This window comes from Mus caroli, chromosome 15, assembly GCF_900094665.2.
Source record: "Mus caroli chromosome 15, CAROLI_EIJ_v1.1, whole genome shotgun sequence".
NCBI lineage: Eukaryota > Metazoa > Chordata > Mammalia > Rodentia > Muridae > Mus > Mus caroli.
In genome coordinates, this window is record NC_034584.1 from 91,582,170 (window position 1) to 91,599,186 (window position 17,017).

Here is a 17,017-nt window from a genome sequence, read left to right on the forward strand (position 1 = left end):
TCTTGACCTCACAGTGGTGGACACTGGGTTCCATTACCTTATTTTGTACTGAGGTCTGAAACTACAGCCTTGAGCATGCCACACAAGCATTCCCCCACTGAGCTATCTCCCTGGCTGCTACTCTTTGTTTGTTTTTGAGACAGGGTTTCTCTGTGTAACCCTGGCTGTCCTAGAACTCACTCTGTAGACCAGGCTGGCCTCGAACTCAGAAATCTGCCTGCCTCTGCCTCCCAAGTGCTGGGATTAAAGGCGTGTGCCACCACTGCCCAGCTTGCTATTTGATCTTTGACGGTGACTTCTGCCTAGCCTTAGCACCCACTACAAGACAAAGCTGGCCCTAGAAGCTGGAAGTATACAATGAGTGTGATGTAGCTCTGGACTTCTTGAAGCTTATGGTCCACAGGGGTGGCAAATAGGAACCCTTGATTGAGGGTGCCATGTTATAGAGCAGGTAAGCACAAGAGAGGATAAAACTATGTAGGGGAGCCCCTGGCCTCATCTCCACGGGATGTGGTATAGACCCAGAGCCCTAGGGGAATTCTCATAGAACCATTAGTCACTGAGCTAGGAGGGTGAGGCAAGGGAGAGAGAATACTAGAACGCTGCAGCCCAGCTCGAGGCCAAAAGAAAAAAAAAAAAGGTTTCATGAGAGATTATCAAAAGAACAAATGGTTTAACAAGGGCGGACGTAAGCTGGAGGAAAGGCAGCTCCGCATCCCCAGTCAGCTCTTCTTCCATTCGTCAAGTTGTCCAGAGTGGCAAGATATGGTTGCCCGGCACAGGAAGCACAGACACCTCCCAGTTTCCAGATCTCCAAATCTGCCTCTGCCGGGCCTCTCAGCCTACCCTGCCCTCTCGGCCAACGAGCCACCTCCTTGTTGCCAGGAATCACATGAAGGAAGCAGGAAGCGGCCGGGTGTGAAAATATACAGCGCTCACAAACAACGGACATCATGGGCAGGGGTGGCAGGCTGTCTATAAACATATGCCAACCCATATTGAGACCAGATGTCCAAACTCACTGGTGATCCACACCCAAGCCTCACCTTACCCTCAAAGCTCCAAGGGAAAACAATGCTTGAATTAAATATATCAAGCCAAATACTTTTTTTGGGGGGGAGTGTCTCCCAGGGCCACAGGATGGTAGGAAAGATCCTTGCCCAACCCCTGCCCATTGGGTATCTTCCTGTTCCTCTCAGGAGAGAGGAGGAGTTAGCCCCTGGGTCCTGAGAAGAATGGCTTTTCTCTCTTCTGGTAGTCAGTAACCTGCTGCCCACAAACAGGGACCTAAGCAGACGGTGGCTCTTGGTCAGCTTGCCCCCTGAGCCCAGCCGCTGAGCCGTAGGCCCCTTGAGGCGGAACGCACGCCCCCTGTCTTCAATTTGCCAGTAGAACAAACATCGTGGAGAAGGGTGTGAAAGAGCCACTCAGAGCCCCGCTCCACAAAGGACTAGAGCAGAAAGCATGGTGTGCTTAGCCTGCCCCTGCTCCCGCACCCCCATTGCCTGCTGTCCCCTGGAGCTAGGCTTTGCAGAGAGGAAGTGATGATGATCAACCGTGCTCTCTCACTACCATCTTCCCTTCCAGGCCGGCTTCACCGCATCACCGTGTACCTGGAGCCGCTGCCAGCTGAGCATCCAGTGAGCAGCTTTCTAGGCTAGGCCAGTGGCCATGGTCCTTCCTGCCCCTGGGAGGAGAGGTGGGTGACCCCTCTATCCACTGTTTCCCCATTCTATCCCAGAACTCCTCCTGACCTGAAAAACAGTTCCGTAGCCGGGTTCTGGATTGAAGTTTAACAGAGACAAAAATAATTCCCCCGAGTGAGCTATTTTCTGCCCGGCTTTTGGAATAATAGCTCAGGGTGACAGGCAGTAGGGGGTAGAAGCTGGCCATGGGCCACCAATCTCTTAGGCCCTTTTCACATGCCTGCTGCCTACTGCCTCTGGAGCCAGGCTTTAAAGAGATGTAGCAATTCAGTAGTCGGCAGAACTCAGTCGCGACTATCTATCAGCACCTGCTGCTACCTGCCACCACCTGTAGACTGGGTACAAAGTGATAGTCCGGCCCTGTGGGAGCCAGGGATGGTAGGTCTCCATGCATAGCTCTTGCTCCTACAAAGAGTCTCAAGTAAGCTATACAAATCTCACCGGACTGTTGAATCAGCTGAGATAAAACACTTCCAAATGTGTAATAAAAACCGTCACGCTCCATCTGTAGGAACGTTAGCTGTTGCTTGACTATGATTCTCCCAGGCACTGAAGGGGAGGACCAGATCTCAGGAAGAAGGCAGAAGCGAAGAAAGACATGTTTAAGGATCAGAGGAGCATGGTCAGCTCTCTGCCGGCTCCCAGGAGCACCAAGTCCAGCTGGGGAGAAGCTGATGCAAAACAGGGCTTGGGAGTGGATTTCAGTGCTGGACCACAGAGTCCCAGGTTCAATCCCCAGCCCCAGGCTCAGTCACAGAGGCCCTTTGTAGTGTATGCTGAGCAGCAGGTTTATAACAAAGCTCCATTGTCTGTGTGGTTTTGTTTCATTTTTGCCTCGCACCCCTTTCTTTAACTGTTTTAGCTCCTTGTGGTTTCACTTGCTGCTTTGTTTGTTTATTTGTTTGGCTGAGACAGTGTCTTATGTAGTCCAGCCTGGCTTCTAAGTCCCTGCATAGTCAAAGATGACCTTGAACGTCTCATCTCCTGCTTTCCTTTCCCGCATGGTGGGATTACGGGTGTGTGCCACCAAACCCAGTTTATGCCATGCTGGGGAGTCAAACCCAGGGCTCTGGGTGTGCTGGCCGAGCACTCTACCAACTGAACCACACCCCTGGCCTTGTTAGCTTTTTAAAAACTTTCTCTTGATGACTTTCTCTCTGATGCTCATGGGGGACCACTGACCGGAGAGATAGAACAACAGGGAGGGGGAAATCTGAACTCTCTCCTGATCGCTCACCACAGATGGTGGGCAAGGGGCGGGGGGGTTGTAGTCTCTACTCCTCTAGGGAGAGGCTTTCTCTGACTTGCTCTGGAGAAGCAGCACTCACTGTGGAGAGTGCCAGAGAGCCCAGAGGGCCTCCTGGCCCTGTGTTCTGTTGCTTACCTTCCTCACCAACAGAGATTGCAAGTTTTTAAAATTCATTATCAGCTGGGTGGTGGTGGCTCACTCCTTTAATCCCAGAAACAGGCAGATCTCTGTGAGTTCAAGGCCAGCCTGGTCTACAGATTGAGTTCTAGGACAGCCAGGACCACACAGTGAAACCCTGTCCTGAACCTTGCCTCTGACTCCCCCTACCAAAACAAAAATCATTATCTTTAAAAACAGAGAGATTCCGACTGATATAAAGTGCTCGACATGCGTAAGTACCACCATTTGGATCCTTAGCATTCATAAAAGCCAGCATGGTGGGTGTTGAGCTTGTAATCCTGGAGAGGAGTCAGTCAGAGATAACATCTCAGCCAAACAGGTGTAGGAGGGACAGAGGACGACGCTTGAGCCTGACCTCTGACCCACACACATGCACGTGCACACGCACACATGCACACAACCCCATTCCCCATGTGCACTGGAGAAAAAAAGAAAGAGACAGGGAGAGGTGGGTGGGTTTTACTTAAAAACAGAACCAAACCCACATACTTCATATCTAGCATGTCCAGCTTGCTATAAAAACCTAATTGGATCATGAGGCCACACTGGGCTGTGGCTCCAGCAACACCTTTGCAGGCCTACTGTGGGCCCTATCTGAATACCAGCCGGAAGTCCTTCAGTCTCTCTCACCTCCAGCTTTACTCTCTGGCCTTGGCCCCTGCACCACCCCGAAACACAGCTGAAAGGGCAGTGGCTCTGGAGCCAGCCTACCTGGCTGGGCCCAGTCCCTAGTCCCTCCCTTGTACTGGCTGCCCTCACAATCTCTCTCTCTCTCTCTCTCTCTCTCTCTCTCTCTCTCTCTCTCTCTCTCTCTCAGCTTCCGTTTCCTTATCTACGAGATGAGAGAAATCACAGTCCACACCTTCTACGCCAGTGAGGCGTCCATGGGCTAATTCGGGCCAACTGCTTAGTCCCGTGTCTGGCACACGGCGCCTGCTCAGTCACTTTAGGTGCTGGTGACTGTGCCCAGTGGGTATAATCGCTGTGGAAGATTCACCTAAACGTCAGCCTGGGTTTTAAAGGTAGCGTAACCGTGCAAACAGCTGTCCTTCTCTGGGCCTCTGTGGCTCGGCATAGGCATACTCAGTCTGTCTGCACACAAAGGTATTTGTATCTAATAAGCTTTGTCTGGATAAGGCTGTGCTAGGTAGGACCCTGTGTTGAGTCAGGACTTTTCTGGGATGGGACCTGTTACTGGGGCTTGTAGGAGAAATGAGGACTCGGCAACTGAAGACATCATCCCAGCATGGTAAGGTCCAAGATCTCCTCACCCAGGCCGCCGCAGCCTCAACTATTCAGCCGTTTGCCATTCAAGGGGATTCTACTATGGATTAGATTCTTTCTCTTTTCCCAGAATCAGGACATCTGGGGACCTTATCAGGAGACACCTAATTTGAATTATTTCCCTTCACCTCCAGTTTCCCAGGCTGCACGTGGGACTCTAACAAAGGCCTCAGATCTCAAGTGCAGTTCATTAAGATGGAATTTTACCTGAGGCAGCCCCTCCCCCCCAGCCCCTGAGCATCATGGCACCCAAGATGTGCGTGTGCTTGCCAAATAGGCTGGGCAGAGGTAACTTCCCATCCCTGGCACCAGGCCGGAAATTCAGAGCCATCTGGAACAAAGAACTCTGCCCCGAAGGTGTTTTCCAGCATCTCCAGGCCAGCTTGAAGCTGTCCTGCTTACCCTGGCCAGACCCCACCGGCCATCTCGCCATCTCGTTTCCAAACCTCGTGAACGAGAAGGGGAGGGGGGCCTGAGGTCTGAGCTGAATGACCAAGAACTGGTGGGAAGAGGGCTCCTCTCCGGTTTAGAAAAGTCATAATTGAAGTACTGGTTCTTTCGTAGTAACTTAATGACTTTGGGCAGAAAAGCCAACCTCTTAATCCCTTTGAATCTCCATTTCCTCTTCATAAATCAGAGTCATAAGTGGGGGGTGGGGGGGAGGTATAAAAAAAGCATCTGATACAGTGCCTGGAACATGTTAAGTTTTACTAACCTTTGGTTACCATGACTTTCAGCCATTATATAATATGCTAACCTCATAAGGGTCAAAGGTTGCTGTCAGGAGAGAGATGCTGGGTGGAGTCGGGGGTGTGGGCAGCATGGGCGGGGGGGGGGGGGGGGGGGGGGGGGGGGGGAAGACAGTCAGGTCCTGGCTTTAGTTAAGCCTGGCTTGGGCCTGGCATCCAAGGTGAGTGAGGCTCAAGGCACAGGTACTTGTCTGCTCTGGGAATCAACAGGCACCGACTGGCTGGAATAATTACAGACTTGACTGACAGCTAGGGTGGCCCTTGCAACTGCCCAGCCAGCCACATTCTTTAGTCCGGTGGGTGGGTGGCTAGGTGGGCAGCTGACTGTTTATGTATCTACCGGGATGCTGGATACTTAATAACTCCTTTCCGCAGTATGCCCAGGCAGGCTGTTCAACATTGAGAGCACTTGGCTCCTTTCCCTGTGGCAACTTCTCAGCTACCCCCATCTCAGCCCTCCGGCTGTTTCCGAGTCGATAAGTAAGAAAGCTAAAGAAACAAGGTCAGACTCGCAACAACTGACCAATGAAGCATCTCTCTTTCCTGGCATTTCTCGAGCAGCTTAGAAACCCTATAAGGAATCCCATCGTAGCCCTATCCTCAGTGCTACCTACGAGTAGCTACTGCAGACGGTTTACACATTCCGTGTCATTGTCTCAAAATTGACATTCAAGGGAAATGTGTGCTTTCCCCAAAGCATTTGACAAAAACACAACTCAGTGGGTATTGCTCGAACATCTAGTATAGTCTCGGTGTTCACATTAGACTCTGGGATGAACTAAAGTGTGGTGAGGTTTTAGTAAGCATGCAGACTTGGGGTCAATCCATCATCCGTTCCTGACGGAAGGCCAGAAAGTTAAGACTTTGGTCATACTTAGAGGTCAGTCACAGAGGTCTCAGAATGCCTGGCCCACCTGTCCACAGTGACTCAGACAAGTACCCCCACCGGCCAGAAACCAGGGCCATGACAATATCACCGTAGCTAAAAGTGGCTGCATAAACTTGTCTAGAACAATTCTGTCATTTTGGAGATGAAGTTGATATTGAGTATTGAAAACCAGGAGGAAAAAAAGGGCCTTCCATTCACAACCAAAGGGAGAATTTCGAGATGTGTTCTGTTTGTTTTTTTTTTGTTTGTTTGTTTGTTTTTAATATCGACTCCAAACGTGGGGTCCTGTGTGAACCAGTGATGCCTTTAGATGAAGCAGGAAGCAACCATATTATCATTTCACAATAGCCCTGAACTGGAAACAATGCAGAGGACTGTCCACAAGAGGGAGGACACACAACGTGTGGCATTTTAACAACGGAACGCTCGATCGCAGCGTTAACTAATGTGTGTCAGTGTGGAAGAGCACATGGGTCCCGTGAAAAAGCATGTGACAGAGAATGGTGTGTAAACACCCTGACGCCATGCGACCCAGCACTGTACACTGTCTCAAAAACACACATGGAAACTTAGAAAAGAAAGCAAGGAATAACAAACCCAAAGTTACCTCACCCTGGGGAATGACGAGAGGGCTCTGGTAACCAGGGCAAGACCAAGTAAGTGCTGGTTAAGAGACTGTATAGTGGGGAGAAGGCACAGTTGGTAAAGGGCTTGCTCCCCCCAAAGCAGGAAGACCTAGTTTGATCTCTGAGTGTCTGGGAGTTGTAATCCAAAGTGGGAGATGCAGACAGAACCTTGAGCCTCACTGCCAGTCTAACCTAATTGATGAGCCCCAGGACTGGATGGTGTCCCTAAGGTTAACACCTAAAGTTGTCCTCTGGCCTACACGCCTACACACACACACACACACACATACAGACACACAAACACACACATACACACATGTGCACACATTAAATCTTTTCACATTATTGATTGATTGTGTGCGTGTGTGTTCACCACAACAACATAGATGTGGATGGCAGAGGACACTTGCGGTAATCCATTGTCCCCCTTCTGCCATATGGATTCTGGGGACTGAACTCAGCTTGTCAGTCCTGGTAGCAAGTGCCTTTACGCCGTGATCCTTCTAGTCAGCCGAGACACGCATATACTTTAAAAAGTAAATGCTCTACTCCCACCTTGGGTGGTTAGTATAGTCGCATACCATCTGTAAACATGTTATATATACTCTTGAATGATAGATTATTTCTCAATTAAAACAAAACAAAACAAAACAAAACACAAAAGACGATTGAAAAGCTCCCAGGTTCCTTGTCTCATGCTTGGCAGAATTGAGAAACCAGTTTACCACATCTGCATTTAGCCAGACGCTAGAACAGCCATTCCTGAGGTCCCACAGGATCTCTCACAATGGGTTTCTGTGCTATCAATTTGGATTGTTGTTGTGGTTTTATATCCTGGCCTCAATTTCCCCTCTCTCCTCTCCTCCCATGTGCTATCAACTTAGAAACATTCATTATAACCTTTCTTTTACTGTTAAATTCCCGGTGCCTTAGCCCATGTCCACCAGGCAACTGTAGGAGCCTTTCAGAAGTCTACTCTGCCAGACACTTGACTTTCCACTGTTAATTCTCAGTAATTCTGCAGCTTGGCTATGATGGCCCTCCCTCAGTTTACTGATAACGAAACAGGAATTTGGAGGGATTAAGAAATTCCCGCCCACCATGGGTCCCAAACAACTGGAACAGGGGCTATCCCAAAGGCTGTTGCCTATACTATACATGGGATATGTTCTTCTAGCTCGGCTGCCTTCAGTGGGAGAGGAAGTGTCAAGCCTTTCTAAGTCTTGAAGTGCCAGGAACAGAGAATACCCAGGGGACCCTCACCTGCTCAGAGAAGGAGATGGGAGATGGGGGAAGGATTGTGGGAGGAGGTGACGGGGGGGGGGCAGTGAGCAGGATGTAAAGTGAGTACGTGAAAAAAAAATTAAATTAGAAAAAAATAAAAAAGAAATTTGCCCCCAAAGTCATTAACTAGAATGTGACCAATCCACAATTCTGCCTCTATTTCTCCTGCTCTTCCCAGCTGCTAGCCCAGCCTCAAAGCCTCCTGCGTGCTGGAGGACACTGTCTCCTGTTAATGTCAAAGGTAAGCGAGTTAATGAGCTCAGGAGCTCAGCACAGGGCCTGACTGGAGACCTCAGAACAGGCTGGAGTCCATGTCTCCAGGCACGAAAGCGCGCGGGGGTCAGGAGCTTCAGAGAGTCAGTGGGAGCAGCGTGGGGCCAGATAAGGAAGAGCAGCGCAGATGAGCTGATGGGACAGTGGCCTCTTTAACCTGTTCACCTAGCACTCCACAGCTGTTTGAAATGGAAAGAGGATTCCTTCTACCTTCCAGGGCACCTGAGTATCGCCGAATTCTGTGCAATTTCTGCATGACGCTAAGTTTCTTTGATGCTTCTGAAATGGAATTTGTATCTAAGACCACAGCAGAGACACGGAAGTCGGAAGGAGACTTCTGAGACACTACCATCCCCTGAGCAACCTTTGACCCAGGGAACTTAATGCTCAGGTCAGCTTGTTCAAACTAGTGAGTGAATCTGACCCCACAGCTCACAAACACGGATTACAAGCCTATAACACGGAAGCCACGGCACTAAGTGTCTGCGACTTTCCTGGGAACGCAGAAGTGTAGAGTTCCTGGGTGTTACTACTGTAGTTTCAGCAGTCCTGACTCTCCGCCTTCACGTTGCAACTCCGCTAAGCCTCAGTTTTTCCATTTATAGAATGGGCACAGGAGTTCTTCCTTCTTAACACGGAAGACCAGGAGGCTGTACCTATTAAGCACATAGCATCGGGTATCTAGGGCCCAGTGATCCACTGTTCCTAGAGTTATGGTTCCAGCACCAGCAGGTGGCACACACTAGTCCTGTCACCAGCAAAGACTTGAGAGCTCCATAGTGTCTGGAATGTCACACCATGCAGAATACCTTAAAGGTTTGGCTTGACATCGGAAGACCAGCGAGAGGCAGTAGCTTCCCGGGAATGGGAGCTTGGTGCTGCCCAAACTCCACTTTCCCGCTGGTACAGCTGCCTACACCCTGCTAACGACAGGACTCTCCCCTGTGCAGAATGAAGACTTTGTGCGGCATCTGGTTCTGAGAACACTGCTTACTTTATTCTTTGGCACGAGACCTGCAGGGCAGGTTCACAGAAGCATGGCACACACTGAGACTCTCACAGCGCCCTCTGCTTCTTCCTCTAGCTTCTGCTGTTTGCCCGCTAGCCACCCTGCCCTCCCCTAGCCAGCTCAGTGGGGGGGGGGGGTTCTCACCACCTCCTCACTCTGTACAGGCAGGCAGGACTTCCCAAGAGGTCCCTCTCCCTCTTTTCATTAATAGTGATGAGAAAGAATGACTTCCGGCTTGCCAGAGTAAACAGTCACTCCACAGTCATGGAGGCTCCCCTCCCCTGTGTCCTACGCCCTAATCACTCACACACTCGACCTCTGGGGACTCTCCAGAGAGGATGCCCTGAATATCTGAACCACGAGGCCCAGGACTCAGAGGGAGGGCAGTTTCTCTTCCACATGTCACTACCATAGGATGTAGTCGCTGCCACCAACACCTATAGCTTAGGTTGAGCAAGATGTGTCTGTCCCACCCTGGGCCATTTCTCCAACAATCAGAGACAGGAAGCTCTAATGCTAGCATCCAAGTGGTGGCAGTTCTATGCCCGACTTGGTAGCTTTGCCTCAGCTCCGCTTCCTGTCTTGGCTGTCATTTTCCTGGATCTTGATTCTAGTTGACCTGTGCCCTTTATCTACAAGGATGAGATCTGAATGCCCTTTCCTTCCTGGTTGTCTACTCTCATTAGAGAGGGACTTCTTTTGGACATGGGAGAGTCCCCAGAGGTCTGGGAAGCTGGAGGAACCAAGAAAGCAGCTATAGGAAACAGGGAAGAGGAAGCATGCGGCCAGCTCTTAGTTTAACTCTATCCCAGTTCCCTTGGGGAAGCTAAAGAAGAGCTGGCAGGTCTTCTTGTCCCTTTCTGAGCTGCCGTGGCACAGGAAAAACCAAAGGCAAGGGCAGGATAAGGACAAGCGAAGGACAGAAGAAAGTCATTTCAGTGGTGGGCTGAGTCTGGAGACGAGGTGTGCAGGGGCAAGGCTACCCTTAAGGAAGGACTGGGATTGGCTGACCAGGCCAGAGAGCAGGCTGTGTTGTTGGAATTGCTCTTGGGATCAGGCTGCCCCACCTTCACCTCAGCATCAAGTCTCTCTCGACCCTCTTGTCCCTTTATCACTCCGTGTGACTTCTCCTGGGTTTGGATGGTTAGGTATCCAGCTTACCCTGGTTTGGGTTTATGTCTTGGCATAGCCACACACAAAACCCCCTTCACTCACTTATGAGAAACCCAGTTTGGATAATAAATCATAAGTCACTCTTTGTGTGTGTGTGTGTGTGTGTGTGTGTGTGTATTCATCGGGCACCGACATGAAGCGAGGTTAAGGACAAACAGGAGAGAAGTGTAATTAAAAGTGAGGTCCCGGTAGTCTAAAGCTGCTGCCAGGCTGGCTGCAGCCCAGTCAGAGCCTCCTGAACTGAACAGCAATGGAAGACAGTGCCAGGGCTGCTGTCCCTCCTGGAGGTTGATTTGGAGGCTGAATCAAGTCAAGCAGATCTGCTTTGCTGGCATCTCTTGGGACAGGGGGCTGCCACCATGCTGGGACACACAGAAGGCTCTCAGTCGAATATGGCCATGTCCTCATTCCCTCTACCTGCACTCCAAATGAATTCACAACAGTGGCAAGAGGAAGCTGACACTCAGATACCTCAACCCACTATCCAACTACAAATTAGAATGGGATCCTGGCACCCCAGCCTTGCTTGGCTGCTGTGTAGACAGTAGGAGCCAAGAGGCTGATCTCAGACAACTTCTAAGATATAGGATGCAACACTCAACAGCAGCATTCTCCTGTCTTGGGTGACTTCTTGGTCTACCTATTTAGACCCTAGGCCTTCCTCTATTGAAAGCCTAGGATTTGCACATCTACAATCTGTGCTTACGGCAGAGGCCCAGGGGGTCTCTAGGGGGCTTCCCAGGGGATTCAGTCCCTCCAAGAGATCAGTTCAGGGGTGGACAGGGGAGGGAGACTAATAGATCATGTTATAAATAAGTAGAGCCCAACACACCAGGGCCGCTAGAGTATATGCAGACTTATGACTGTACCTGGAGAAAAGTGAGGGTTGGCTAAGCTGCCCCTCTTTCTTCCTTTCTCTCCTTTCCCAGTCCCTTCTCTATCTTGGTCAGGAAGCAAGTTACAGCTGACCAGGAGTACTGACTGGGGATTCCTACTTTTTGCAGTTTGAAGCAATGTCCCCGTTGTCCTCCCTGTGTCCTCACACAAGGTAGAAAAGGCTACGGGGCGCCTATTTCTGCTCAAGGGGTCTCTAGTATCCAAAACAAAGCCAGACACTTTCACTCTTACTGTCTCCTGTTCTGGCTGCATGCACACACTGTTCTCTCCAGTCTTCAGCTAGAGAAGGAATAGAGATGGTCCCCAAATATAAAAACCCTTAGCTTACAGAGTTGACGGTCCTGGGTCCAGACAACCCCTCTCTGCCCCTCCGAAGTCCACGCTTACTCCCTAGCCCGGGGAGAGCATTCCTTGCATTTTCTGCTCCCCGAACCTTCTGATTTCTCCTGCATGCCTGCCTTACGGGACAAGATGGGTACCTGGCAAGGTGAAAATGGAACCAGTGGCTGGTAACTCCACAGTACTGGGATGGAACTCTGGTTCTTAAGAATAGGAAGAGGTGAGGATTTACCACAAAGCCACTGTCTCTTCGTGGTCATCTCCTGGAATCATCCCTTGCCCGACAGCCTTTGCTGACATCCCCCCCCACCCCCACCCCCTGTGTCATGAAGAAGTTGGCCTTCCTCGGGGCATCGAGGCAGACCTGAACTCTGTCCAAGGCAACGTTTGCAATGCCCAGAAAATGCCTGCCCAACTGCTTGCCTAGGCTCTGGCCCCTCTTACCGCTGCTGGGCCCAGACAGGAGGCTGACTCATTCACCACAAAGAGGAGGAGGAGAAGGAGGAGGAAGAGGAGGAGGAGCAGGAGGAGGAGGAGCAGCGGGAGGAGGAGGGTTGCTCAGACTCAGAGAGCCAAGGCTCCCAGAGCCCAGGCAGAAAATCAGCCTCAGGTAGAGGATAGTCATAGTGGAGACAGTGGACTTGGAGATCACACGTAGATCCTACCTAGATTTGCCTCTTGGATCCAAGTCCCTTCAGTCTCCAAACAGAAACTAGTCCTTAAAACCCCTTTCTCAATTTTCACGCTCACCCCTGAGTCCCTCTGGACATCTGTGGACAGGCTCTCCGGAAAAAGAAACCTAGCACACTAGTCTCAAAGCACCGGCGGTTTTAGAAAGGCAAGCACAAAAGGAAAAAACTCCATATAAAAGATTCCACTCCACTATCACTGGTGATCACACATGGCTCCGCGGGGTAATAAACAGGCTCTACACACTCCACCTCCAGAGACCTTAGCACCATCGACAGCCAATCACTCCCTTTTCACTCCTCCACTCCAAGTCAAAGCGCCCGTCCCAGGAAAGAAACAAACGCTTCTTGTTGTCCAGCGCTGAGCACCCTCCTAGCGAAGGACTCCCACGCTGAGCCGCCTGATCATCGCGGAGGTGGCTGTCCCCTCGCCAGCCTCGTACGAACTTCAGCTTTCTCAGACTTGGGTGCCCTCTCAGAGTCCCAACCTCATGGCACCACAGCCCGGATCTCAGTCGCCAACTTCGCTTTCTGAGTCTTGGACTCTAGCGCTTGCACCCGAACGCTCAGACCTCTAGATCCCAGACGCCTGCCCCGGCTCTAACCACTCACCCAGAACCCCCTTCCCCCTGCACCCCGATCCGCACCTGGTCTGGCGGTGGACACACGGCTCGGCGCTCCCCGTGCTTAGGGCTCGGCAGCAGCCTTTTGACAAGCAGAGACTGCTCAGCACCTGGCCCCGCCCCCGCAAGGCCCCGCCCCCGGACCGCCCTGCCCCTCAACCACGCCCCCTAAGTCCAGTCCTCTGCCTCCCTGAAACTTTCTTGACTTGGAATCAACCACTGCACTGTCACCTTGGAGGCCCTGCCTTGCGAGGGGCTCCAGGACCGCCAGCCACAGTGCAGCACAGGCGTCTGCCTTCCATGGGACAGTCTTTGATGATGTCGTGTGTGCAAATCCACGTTTCTGCCTGTGATGATCCGTGATGTAGCCACCACCCACCCCCGCCGCGGTGGTTCTACCCAATCTGCTGTAGACGCCTCCCCCAGGTGTGTCACCCGTACCTGAGTTGACCCGAGACCCCGACGCCCGCGGCGCGCTGCAGGGAGCTGTTCTCTGCGCGCCAGAGGGGGAACCTCAGGTGAGTTTCTCCTGCAGGGCGCTCAGCCGGACTCCACTGGTTAGGATTAGCCCAAGAAAACCAGATTGGAGGCTGGAGTTCCGTCCTTTCTCCTACCCGACGTTCTTCTGCTAACTACAGCGACGGAGCATGTTCTTGGCTAATTGCATCTCATTCCAGCAAGCTTTGCTGTAGCTTCTGAGGTCTCTGCCTCCCAGATCATCCCTTGCCACCGAGACCCTGGTGTGAAGGAAAGAAAAAGGCACAAAGTTCACCTCAAGACCTGGAACTGTGCATGGCACCTGAGAATTCATTGTAGAAAAATTTGGATAAAGATTACTCTACTCACACGCTCTGTGTTCTGCAGTCTATAGGGGTCCCTTTTTTTAGTAGGAGATGTATGCATAAATAAACATAAGGGTGTTCTAGAATACAGATACCCACAATGTCACCGGACAGTTGGTGACCTCCTTTAGTCAGGAAAGATAATGTTTAGGAGGCTCAGTGGGGACAGGGAGGTGGAGAACTGAGTGATTTGCCCAGACCAAGCAGTGGACCAGTGGAGGATGAGAGCCCAGCCTGGCGGTTAGTGCACTTCCCTCACACAGAGGAGTTAGAGTGGAAGAAATACTGCCCCTTCCAGCTCTTGATGACTGTCCCCAAGAAACCAACGGAGGCTAAATAGAAGGAAGAGCTTCCAGACAGTGGGGTCTGAGGGGAAGCTGTGAGGAGCTCTTTAAGAGACCGTCGTGGAAACATTCTGGGAAGGCTTCAACATTTTCAGAAAACATGTGACACATGGTGTTTAAACTCAAATGAATGAATGGAAGAGGCCTTTTGGGAGCCCTCCCAGTCTGGTGTTTATTCTAAATGAAAAAAGAAATCATTTATTCCAAATGAAAGAATCACTTTCCAGAGCATCAGGGGAAAGCTGACTCTCTCAAGAAGAAAAGCACGGGAGGGAATCTCCACAGCCAACACCTTAGGGCATTCTGGAGTCCCGTGAGCCTCTGCCGGAGGCGATGGAAGATGCGAACCTACATAAGCCATACTGACCTTACTGGGAATCTTTTTCACAGCCGCGAGCTGGAAGTTCACATAGGTAGCATGTTCTAGAGTATGAACAGAATTCTCTGGATGTTTTATTCAACCTTCATGTCAATCTTTCAAGACAGAGCAGCAAAAACTCCGCGCCCCCCACTCCCCATCTTAAAACTTGGCATTTTTGCAGCCGGGCAATAACAGAGCCACTTGAACCCTGTCTTCTTTCTGACTGACCTCCATCATTTCACACTGCCTCTCAAAAAAAAAAAAAATCCCAAGTAATTTTTACCTATTGGATCACAGTCTAGAAAAACCAACCATGTGAGGAGAGGGGCAGGGAGATAGCTTGGCCATTAAAAGCACTATCTGCTCTTCCAGAGGACCAGGGTTCAATTCTTAATACCTACCTGGCAGCTCACAACTGTCTGTAACTCTTGTTCCAGAGGATCCAACACCCTCACACAGACATCCATTCAATCAAGTCATCAATGTACATAAAATAAAAATAAATAGATAGATAGATAGATAGATAGATAGATACATGCCCTCAGTGTTAATTAAAGGAAAAAAAAAACAGCCAGGAAGAAGTCAAATGTGCTAGGTTTGTTCAGGTTCTAGGTGTCATTGCTGTGTTTAACACACTCCGTGATTGGCCCAATAGCCACACCCCTAGTGATGTCCTCCGAGACTCCCCCAATTCCTGGACCACCTCCTTTCTCCTGGCTCTCCAGACTCTGTTCTCCTTCTTGTCTCTGTCCATCAGACCCTTTCCACCATCTCCAGGCAACAATGACCCGCTGTAGTATATGTTCCTCTATCATAGGGTTTATCGCCTTCTAACAAGATACTTTGTATTTATTTTGAATAAGAATTTGTTCTACCCCCAGCTTTGTTCTCAGAAAAGTAACTTTGTAACAGTGGGAAAAGCAAGATTTCTTTCTCCCTCTCTTCTTCTAGAAAGAAGGTCATTGTCTCCTGACCTCACACATACCTGGGTAGGTCCTGGAAGGGAGGCTACATTCTCAGACTTTCTTTCCTGGAAGCCTTGAGAACAGACTCAACATTCTCTGGGAACTCTACTTCAGAACTAGTAGCTTTAAATTACTTTAGAGGCAGGTGGATCTATGAGTTTCAGGCCAGCCTGGTCTCAGAGTGAGTTTCAGGACTGGCAGGGATACACAGAGAAATCTTGTCCCAAAACAGAAAACAAAATTCCTCTAGGTTGTTGCAGGACCCGTGCGCCAGATCCTCTGTGTAAAGTACGAATTTTCTTTTTTCTTTTTCTCTCTAAAGATACCATTCTCTATTGTCCTTAGAAGGGTGGCGTTGGTCACTTGGTCAGATTGTCTCTGTTTTGTATTTGTCTCTGATCCGTTTTACCAGAAACTACCTAGGAATTCTATAACTCGGCCATTAAAAAAAAGAGAGAGAGATTTATTTATTTATTTTATGTATGAGTACACCATAGCTGTCTTCAGACACAACTAGAAGAGGGCATCAGAGGCCATTACAGATGGTTGTGAGCCAGCATGTGGTTGCTGGGAATTGAACTCGGGACCTCTAGAAGAGCAGTCGGTGCTCTTAACCACTGAGCCATCTCTCCAGTCCCTAACTCAGCCATTTGCATATTAGCAAATAACCCCTGCCAGGGACATGCTCTTTGCAGGAGGGACTTCAGGGCTTGGAACCGCCTTGTGCATCCCATAAGGCAAAGCCTCGTCTCTGGTCATCTCTACTAGGCCCTGGGTGCCTATGGGTGGTGTGGGCAGATGTGGCCTGTCGTCAGCCTATGAGACCCCCCTTTCCTGCATCCTGGGCAATAATGTCTCAGAGATTGGCTGGCCCTCTCTGAGTTCCTGGCCATGATGTAAGATCCCAAGCAGATCCCCTTGTCTCTGACATTCCCACAGACCCTGTGCTTATGACAGAGGGATTTCCCTGATAAAAGAGTGGTGCCTTTTGTGCTCTCAATGGACTGCTCCCCTCTGACCATTTGCTTGCTCCCGTCCTTGGTCTCTTTCCTCCTCCGTAATATTTTATTGTTATGGGCATGTGAAAAGACAGACAGCAAACAGATGCCAGAAGAAGATGCCCCGAGAGCCACAGAGCCACAGGGTCACGGTGGCAGAAAGGACCAAATCTTCTTCTCGCTTAGCTCTTCCTTTAGACGCTTTTATGAAATTAAAAGTTTGGAAAGGTTAACTCAGCCGTCTATTTTAGGACAAAAGGGATCTGGGATCGTTCGTGTGTGTGTTCAGATGATGCAGATGAAATGAATAAATGGAGGCGCTGCACGCAGAGAAAGCAATTGCACTGAAAGGGCCCTTCCAGGGCAATGGCTTCCAAACGCCAGCAGCTAGCCAGCAAAGACGCACAGCCATCATGACCCAGACTGCATGCAGAAATGTTCTCATGAAGCAAGAGCTACGCTGAAGTGGGTTCTCTCTGGATAAGAAAGAACGAAAGAAAGAGAGAGAGAGAGAGAGAGAGAGAGAGAGAGAGAGAG

General features: G+C 50.3%; 1 protein-coding gene across 1 annotated transcript in view; it reads right to left on the bottom strand.

Moving 5' to 3' along the window:
• Positions 1-13,070, bottom strand: part of Vdr (vitamin D receptor) — a 54,238-nt gene extending 41,168 nt beyond the window's left edge. Inside the window, exon 1 of the mRNA XM_021183597.2 lies at positions 12,995-13,070. The gene's annotated coding sequence lies outside the window, so the exon portion shown is untranslated. The remainder of the gene's footprint in view (positions 1-12,994) is intronic.
• Between the last annotated feature and the right edge of the window lie 3,947 nt (positions 13,071-17,017).